The sequence below is a fragment of the Musa acuminata genome, chromosome BXJ1-1, assembly GCF_036884655.1.
Source record: "Musa acuminata AAA Group cultivar baxijiao chromosome BXJ1-1, Cavendish_Baxijiao_AAA, whole genome shotgun sequence".
NCBI classification, from domain to species: domain Eukaryota; kingdom Viridiplantae; phylum Streptophyta; class Magnoliopsida; order Zingiberales; family Musaceae; genus Musa; species Musa acuminata.
Window position 1 is genome coordinate 29,170,394 of NC_088327.1, and position 9,999 is coordinate 29,180,392.

Below are 9,999 nucleotides of genomic sequence, written 5' to 3' on the forward strand. Positions count from 1 at the left end.
ATAGAGGACTTTACTTTAGAAGATCATGGGATGATGAAACTGTTGGGACAACGTATGTTGAAGCCTTAGGAATAATTTTTGCCAATCCCAACTTAGCATTTGTTCCTAAAAGTTGTGAGCATCTACTGCCACTAAACACTAAGGTACTTCATCATATCCTAACTAGCATTATTCTCCCTAAACAATACCATCATGATGAAGTAAGCCAATTAGAATTAGGAACTATGTATTGGATCATGAAAGGACATGACATTTATCTTGGTTATCTTATCCAACAAAACATGTTAGAACTATCTAAGAAAGACATGATGCTTCCATATGGTGGTATAATCACTAGAATACTGAAAGCCTACGATATTCCAATACCACCGGAAGAAGAAGTAATAAAAGTAGATAGGTTTAGCATAATAAACAAAAATCTACTTCACCGATTAAGATGCATTTATAGAAATGGTAACTGGGTTAGAATGCCTAGAAGAACTGATCCCCCTCAACCTGAACTAGAACCGGAAACACCAGTCTTTAGGGGTACTCAATCTCCTCCGATCTGTCCCTTTGAGGAAACACATTCATTTGAGCAAGCTACTGCATCATCTGTCGAAGATATTGGGATTCGGATGGACCGATTTGAACAAAGACAAGAACGGCTTGAACATCGACAAGATCAAATCCTATCTGAGCTGCAGTAAATTCATCGACAATTTGACTCTTTATTTAGGCACTTTAATTTTCCACCCCCTGAATGAGCTTGTATGTGAACACAATCACCTATTGTTATTGTAAACTCTTTATGTTACTCATCACAATGCCCTGTGCCTTGATCTTTGATATGGACACCTGATGCATTTGTTTGTGAGCAGAGTTACGAACATCACTCATTGTTTAATCTCGTTACTCACTGTCGGATTTTACATTGAAATTAAATTTTTTGGTTTCCATGATAAATGTGATTTGAGAAAATGATATACCAATGCAGTTGATGCGTCATATTGCCATAATATTAAACATCAACTAGCTGATATTTCTACAAAACCTCTAAGTGAAGAACAATTTGATTTCATAAGAAGAGAATTAGGAATGTTGATGTGTTCGAATACATAAACTAGTTAAAATTATCTTTCGGACTTTATTGAATGATCAAATTACTTGATTGCCATTACATGCCTAAATAACATGTTGGAAATTATGTGCATGTTTTGCCTTCGAAAATCAATAGCATAGTCTTGTCCGAATGCATGAAAGTGTTAATTTCATTTACGGATTCGCTTAACAATTGGTATCCTAACAATCGGATTTTCTCATACACTTATGAAAAATATTTTTCTGAAATGGATTTGATGAAATGATTCCTGCTTATAAATTCCATCTTGAAATATGGATGATAGTGTTTTTACTTGCAAAGACTTGTTTCACATACATATCTTGATCCTTGTAAAAATGAAGCATGATTTAATCTCTCATCGATTTTAACTTCACTCAAAGTAAAATCACAAATAGCCTTCCTCCTTCATGCAAAAAAATTATAACAAATAAAAAGGAAGAAGTATTCAAAGCAATCTATGTATCATACTTTCCTTTATATGCTGGGAAAATAACATGTAAAGGCATGAACAACTATAACACTTATGCTCAAAATTCGCTTATGAGTATTAATGTCATGCTTGCATCACCAAGAGATATATGAATTGATGCTATGATTGATATAATTTGCATTATGCCTCGTTTGTATCATGTAATGATATCAAAATCTTACTTCGTAGTTTTATATGTTGATATCTTACAATATGATGAATTGCTACTATTACCATCATTCAAACCTGTTATGTAAAATTTGAAAATGAATGTCAAGCCTTGACATCATCTTCAGAGAGAAACATCATGATGGGAGTATTGATAAGTTTAAATGATTTTAACTTATTAATATGTCTCTTGAATTCAAAGGTTTTGAATTCAAGAATGACTTATCTCAAGTATGGCATATAGACAGGGGGAGTTAAGGTTAACTCCATTATCAATTGATTGTCATCATCAAAAAGGGGGAGATTGTTGAATCTCGGATTTTGATGATGAAGTCAATTGTCATTTGTTATCTAATCTATATGTTGAGATAAGTGTGCAGGATTAACTACGATGAAAATAAGATATGCAACAGGAGTTGCGCCGGAGTCAAGACAATGATCACGTTGGGAGTTCGAGAGTTTGACGGAAGTTCGGACAGTCGTCGGAGGTTTTGCGGGAACAAATCCAAGAAGTCCATGAGCTTGCCAAAGAAGCTCGTTGGAACTCGCTAAGTGGATCATCGCAAGTCCTGGAGTTTTCCGGATGTCCGCAGGAGCATCACCGAGGGTTCATCGGATGATCGACGGAAGTTCGCCGGAAGCTTGCCAGAAGAAGCGATTGACGCACCGGAGCAAGTTGCAGTTAATATCTTAGGAAAAATCGTAGTTAGCACAATGATTAAGTTAGAAATGGGAGGTGATCCCATTAACTTAATCTTGGGGCAATTGGGCCCCTGAAAAACTCATATTGGGCCGAATGGATCAACCCATTCGGACCCTGATTTCTGCCAGGCGGTTGAACCACCCAAGCCAGGAGGTGGCACCGCCTGGGCTAAGTCTCCGAGCGAGACTGGGCTGTGCAACCACCCTAGCCAGGAGGTGGCACCGCCTGGGCTCAGTCTCCGAGCGAGACTGGGCGGTGCAACCTCCCTTGACAGAGGTGGCATCGCTTGGGCTCGGTCTTCGATCTCTGACTGAGCGGTGCAACCGCCTTAGTCAAGAGGTGGCACCACCTAAGCTCGGTCTTCGAGCTCTGGCAAGAGGTGCAACTGCCCCTGACAGGAGGTGGCACCGCCCAGAGGCTCAGTCTTCGAGCTTTGTTAGGCGGTGCAACCGCTCCAGTCAGGAGGTGCAACCGCCAGATCCCGGAATTCCGGGAATTGACATTATTGAGCTCCAAATTCAAACTGGGTTGGGGCCTATAAATACCCCACCCATTCAGCACTAAAAGGGCACTGAATATACACCGAAATCCTGATCTTGTTCTATGATTTTTAGAGATCAAAATTGTTGTAAAGGCCAAAAGTTCTTCTCCCTCTTTTCTTCCAAGTTCTGAGCTTTAAAGAGAGGAGAGAAAATTCTGTAAGTTTGTCTCCTAAGCCCGTCAAAAGGAGTGAAACTGTAAAAGGGTGGTTGGCCTTTGCCTATTGAAGGAAGGCCTCTAGTTGACGTCGGTGACCTCGTCGGTGGAGGAAGCCAAAAGTGGAGTAGGTCAAGATTGACCGAACCACTCTAAATCTCGGTTTGCATTTACTTTGAGCATATTATCTTTACTGCAAACCTCCTCTAAAGCTTACTGCTTTCTGCACATATACGATCGGGTTTCAAGCTTTGCACTTTCCGAATTGATGTTTTAGACGTAAAACAGTTTCATCGTACGATCATCATATTTCTGTTTGTGTTTACGTTTTGATTTCTATCATAACTACAAACTACCTTTATATCCTTGCTTAAACTGCATCTCGCTTAATCAAGTGATTTACGAATCAGTATTTAGACGTAAATCAGTTTTTTCATACGAATATCATATTTCAGTTTGCGCCTACTATCTGATTAGAATCATAACTGCAAACTGCATTTAAATCTTTGCTACATCTCGCTTAAACAAAAGTTAAAGTGATTTACGAATCGGCTTTCTTACCAAAATCACTTTTAACGAACGAACGTAGTTTTTATTTTTCGTAGAAGGTTTTCCGCTACACTAATTCACCCCTCCCCCCTCTTGGTGCTCTTGATCCTAACATCACATTGGCTGCAACTCTTCAGGTTTGTTTTCTTTAACCTTTCATCTAATTCTTTTTTTTTTTTTTGGGTTTTGGCTAATGCAAAAGTTGTAAGGTGTCATGCATGTATGAAAGGGACTAGGTGTCATCTTTAGGGTAAACATAAGTGGCACCATTAAGTTAGCTAGTGACACATGTCCACTATTTTTTTTTTAACTTAAATCTGAATCTTTCATAAATTATATCAAACTTCTAATATTTACTCTTAGGTCTCTAGCCATAAACTTTTAATCTAATATCATTTAATATAAAATAATTATTAAATAATCCTTATTTTTACAAATAAATATTTTACTAAATTTTTAAAAATGGGGGATGTTACAAATACAAGTCATTTCATAAGTCATTAAAGACCCAATAAGTTCTTCAAGAAGAAAATTATTCAAGTCTTTTGTCTCTTATATTGTCGTCACTTTCAGATCCTAACTTTTTGGAAGGGTTCTTAGTATTTTGTTAACAAGTTGAAAATTAGAAAATTTTTTATTTAGTGCTTTCAAACCATTGACGACATCTGTAAAATGGGTGTACATGTCTCCAATGGTTTCATTTGGTTTCATTCAAAATAATTCAAAACTATGCATCGAAAGATTAATTTTAGAATCTTTAACTCTACTAGTACCTTCGTATGTGATTTCAAGAGTGTGTCAAATGTCATGCATAGTTTCACAAATAGAAACCCGATTAAATTTATTTTTATTTATAGTACAAAACAAAGCCTTCATCGGTTTAGCATTTAAAGAAAAAGTCTTCTTTTCCAAATCATTCCATTTGTTTGGAAGACTTTTAAAAATCGCTTTAAACAATATTCTATAAATCAAAATTCATAAAAAGCAAGAAAACTCTCATTTGAGTTTTCCAATATGTGTAGTCCATCCCATTGAACATAGGATGATGAATGATAGAGTGACCCTCTTGAAAGTCGAAAAAAACTCATTTCTCTTGGGTGTTAAATCAAATAGAGAAAAACATAGCTCTGATACTAACTATTAGGATTAAGTTGACACTAAGAGGAGAGAGTGAATTAGTTCTTATGATAAAAATATTAGTTTTAACTAAGTAATTAACTAAAAAAGTAATAGCAATGATAATGAAAAGTAGAATAGAAATTGCATACCAAGTTTATAGTGGCCTATATCCACTCTCGATCCCTCTTCACTCAAGGCCATTGGCTTCCACTACTAATCTTCTTTCTTATAGGCAAAGATCAACTACCCATACACTGTTTGTCCTTTTTACAAGTTCAAGAGAGAACTTTTACACCCTTCTTTTTTAAGTGTTCCCTCACACGCCTCCCTTAAGACTATCACTAAGTACTTAGAAGAGCAACTTTATACTTAAAAGAGTTTTCAACCTTCGAATCATAGAATTTTTGCTCTATTTTAATATGTCTTCCAAGCAAAAATTTGTGCGGTATTTATAAACTCCAAATAGCTTCAAAACTTGTAGCCAAAATTCAAATCCCTAGGTTTTTGGGGTACTAGCGGTACCACCGCCAATACTCTCTAACATTAGACGATACCACTACCCAGTCTAGTGATACCACTGCTTGACACTAGGCAGTACCACCACCCAATCTGGTGGTACCACCGCCTAACACAGTCTCGAAGACTGTGTCTTGGAGACTAAGCCGTTGGCAATTCCATCGCCTGGACTAGCTATGCCACCGCTTGACCCAACTTTTGGGTCATTGAATGTGCCTTCCACTTAGCCCAAAGCAACCCTAATTCGGGCCCAGTTATCCCCTAATTGAGTTGGCCAAATTATATTATAAACCAACCTAATTAGAACCAAAATTACTTCGATTTAGATAATTATTACAAAGCACTAATCACATGTTACCTAACATGTCATTAGTTCATTCGGTGCTTCATCCGACCCTTCAGCGCATTGTCCTCTCATTTGATATATTGCCCAATCGGCATGTTATATTCCCACAACATCCGATCTCCTTGGCTCAATGTCCGATCTTCTTGGCTCGATGCCCGAACTCATAGCACGAAGCCTTCTACCGACACATCAACCAATCCTTCGGCTCGTTGTTCAATCTTTTGACATGTTCCACTTCGGCCCAACATTGATTCTTCTTGCTTTAATCAAATTGTCTCTCCATGATCAATGCTAGTCCTACATCACTCAAAATGCAGATTAGATCACAAACTCAACAATTCATTTCATCATCAAAATATGAGATTCGATAAAGGGCAAATCAGGTAAAGCAAAGGTTGCTAAGAAAGACCCAACAAAGGATAAAGACCAGTGCTTCCACTACAATAAAGATGGGCACAGAAAGAGGAACTGCAAAGAGTATCTTGCAGAGAGGGCAAAATAGAAGCTTGGAGAAGCTTTAGGTACATTCATGATCAGTCTCCATTTGTTAGACACTTATAATAACACATGAGTATTGGATACCAGTAGTGCTTATCACATTTGCAATTCATTACAAGTTCTAGCAAGACCTAGGAGATTGGCGAGAGACGAGATGGACCTTAAGATAGTAAATGGAGCAAAAGTTGTTGCGGTAGCTATTAGCGAGGTCACCCTACATTTGCCTAGTGGAGCTATTATTGCATTGGATGCATGTTATTTTGTTCTTTCTATTATCCAAAATATTATTTCAATTTCGTGTTTGACAGTTAGTGGATACAAATTAGTTTTTGAGAATAATGATTGTTCAATAATGTTAGATGATGAGATCATCATGAGAGAAACATTGCATAATAGTTTATTTATATTAGACATGGCTCCACATATCATGAATATAAGTGTGTCCAAGAGAAAACAAGATAAGGTGAATAGTGCATACCTGTGACATTGTAAGCTAGGTCATATCCATGAGGGAACGATTCAAAAATTACTAAAAGATGAATGTCTAGATTCATTCGAATATGAGTAATATGCAACTTCCGAGCCTTACCTTTGTGGAAAACTAACCAACTCTCCTTTTAGTGGAACTAGAAAGAGAGCCACTAAGCTGTTAGAACTCATACATAGTAATGTATATGGACCCATATCAACTAATGTCATAGGTGGTTACTCATACTTTATTACTTTTACTGATGATTTCTTAAGGTATGAACAAGTGTACTCGATGAAGTACAAGTCCAAGACCTTTGAGAAATTTAGAGAGTATAAGAATGAAGTGGACAACTAGACTGTAATGAGTATCAAGACTTTTTGATCAGATCGAGGAGGTGCATACTTGAGTAAAGAGTTTACCTAGTTCTTTAAAGACCATGGGATTCTATCCCAATGGACACCTCCTTATATACCTCCGCTCAATGGTGTATCTGAAAGGAGGAATCGTATACTTTTAGATATGGAGTAGTCCATGATAAGCTTCGCCGACCTACCCATCTTATTCTTGTGATATGCCCTAAAGACCGTAGCTTACCTTTTGAACAGAGTTCCAACTAAGTCAATAGTATCTACACCATATGAGATATGGAAATGGAAGAAGCCTAATCTTAAGGTTGTTAAGATTGGGGGTTGTCCTACCCACGTTAAAAGATACAACCCCGATAAGTTGGAATTGAGGACGAAGCGGTGCAAGTTCATGGGATACCCCTAGGAAACATATGGGTACTATTTCTATCATCCCGAGGACCAAAAGGTCTTTGTAGCTAAGAGAGCGGTGTTCCTTGAGAATAAACACATTCTTGGCATAGATAGTGGGAGTGTCATAGAGTCGAGTGAGGTTAGAGAACCTAGCTTAAGAACCATGCCACAGCCCGAGTTTGTTCAAGTACCTAGCATATATGTTCCAACTTTACATAGGTCCGGTAGAGTATCCCATCCTCTTGAGAGATATGTGGGACATATTAGAGGAAATGATGTTGAGAATATTGATCCTTAGACCTACAAGGACTCTATGTACTCTAGCATTGTTTGATACCTAGTTGATGCACCCAAGGGTATTGTATCTATCGATTGCAAGTGGATCTTCAAGAAAAAGATTAGAGTAGATGGAAAAGTAGAGACCTATAAAGCAAGGCTAGTGGCTAAGAGGTATCGTCAAAAATAAGGTATTAACTATGACGAAACCTTTTCTCTCATAGCCATGTTAAAATCCATTTGAATACTATTGGTTATTGTAGCACACTATGATTATAAGATCTAACAGATGGACGTGAAAATAACATTCCTCAATGGTAACCTCAAGGAGGTGTATATGATACAGTGTGAGAGATTCGTGTCCAATGACTTCCTAGATAAGGTATATAGGTTACTTAGGTCTATTTATGGACTAAAGTGCCAGTCATAGGTGCCCAGCAAGCCAATCACGTGAGTGATGGCACATGTGACTTGATACAGAATCTTTTTGCTTATTATATTTTGGCGTATATCACTTTATAACTATTGCATAAATACATACATATATTATGATGTCCTTAGATTTGTGCAATGGGAATCGGATCGTGATGAGATCACGGTAATGAGATCGATTCACCTTTAAACACATATCCTAAATAATCCCGGTCATAGGTTACTCGAAAGGGACATCGTGATAACCGGATAGACTGGTGTGCTGTATACCCGTCCATATGATGGATGCAGCTGGTCTCATAGCTGCTCGTGTAGGGACACTAGGGATACAGTACAGGTGCTCATTGGAGAATGAGTTCACTGATTGATCCGCTTACGGAATGTTGGATGGTTGATGATGCCTTATTGTCAGACAGCGATTCCGTAGTCCTAGTGGTGTATCTGGTCCTTAGACTTGAGACACCAAGGATGTCATGTATGAGTGCTCCACTCTTTGATACCGGACTTGTAGGTTTGGCTGTCCCAGATCTAGTACAGCTGGTCATTGGGAGTGGTAGTCGACCTTACGAGGGCTATTGAGTGTCGATAGAGGATCATCCACTCTCAGCGTCATGAGAGGAATATCCCATGTGTTCTAGCTCAGACAAATCCCTGGCCAGGGTCATTCGGGTTGAGAGAGAAAGAGTTCTCCGGGAGAATCCGATTAGAGCGAGACTCGAGTAGAAACCGTATGGGTCTGACAGCACCATGCTCGATATACGGTCTCTGGGATATTAGATGGATGAGGGATTATAGGTACACGGTAACTAAGGACAGACAGGTCCAATGGATTGGATTCCCCTGTATCGTCTGGGGACTACGGCGTAGTGGCCTAGTACTTCCGTAGTCGATGAGTCAAGTGAATTATTACAGAGATAATAATTCACTGAGTTAGAAGGAGTTCTGACAGGTATGACGCACGGCCAGCTCGATATTGGGCCTAGAGGGTCACACACATATGGTAGGGATTGCGATGAGTAGAGGTTCGGATATGAGATATCCGACGGAGCCCTTGTCTTATTGGATGCAGATCCAATACCCACTAGGGGAGGACCTATTAGGGTTTGATAGGGGACCTCTATAAATAGGAGGGATTCAGAGCCTCATAGGCTAGAGCCTTTGCTTGCCTTTCCTATTCTCCTCTTCCTCTCCACCTCAGATCAGGCCTGGAGTTTTGAGGAGCGTCGTCGCAACCCTGCTGTGTGGATCACCGCTAGAGAGGAGGACGCTTGACCTCCTTCACCCTCTCCTAAGGATCTGCAAGGAAACAGGGATATACGATCTCCCTAGGTAACACAATCTACTATATACGCAGTTTTATGTTTCGCGGAATTTTTCGCACCAATCTTTGCACGACGACGAACATCTTTTTGGGAATCGGGGATTTTGTTTTCTTGTTCTTCCGCTGCGCATGTGATGTCACCCCCAAGATTTCCCAACAGTGGTATCAGAGCCCGGTTGTTCGTGCGAATGATTGGTTTTGAACTACGTGTGTTGTGTTTAGGAAGAATTTTGACGTCAAAATCGTTGACGCAAAAGCGAGAAAGGGCAGCAACAGTTGCTACCCTCGATCTGCATGCGTGAAGCGCAGCCGAAGGCAGGCAGCACAGGGGCTACGTCTGTAGCAGCCGGTCGGCAGGCTGCTTGCAGCAGGCTTGCTGCCGGCGGGACTGGCAGCCCACGGGCAAAGGCGCCGTAGGGCAGCGGCGCGAGCCGCCGCAAGGAAGCAGCGCCTGCCGCCGCAGGGCAGCTGCGCCTGTCGCCGCAGTGTCACGGACTTAGCTGGTTTTGCCTAAGTCATGCGGCACCCTGGCGTGTCTGTCCGCAAAGGTCAACCTCCCCGAAGCCTCCCATTA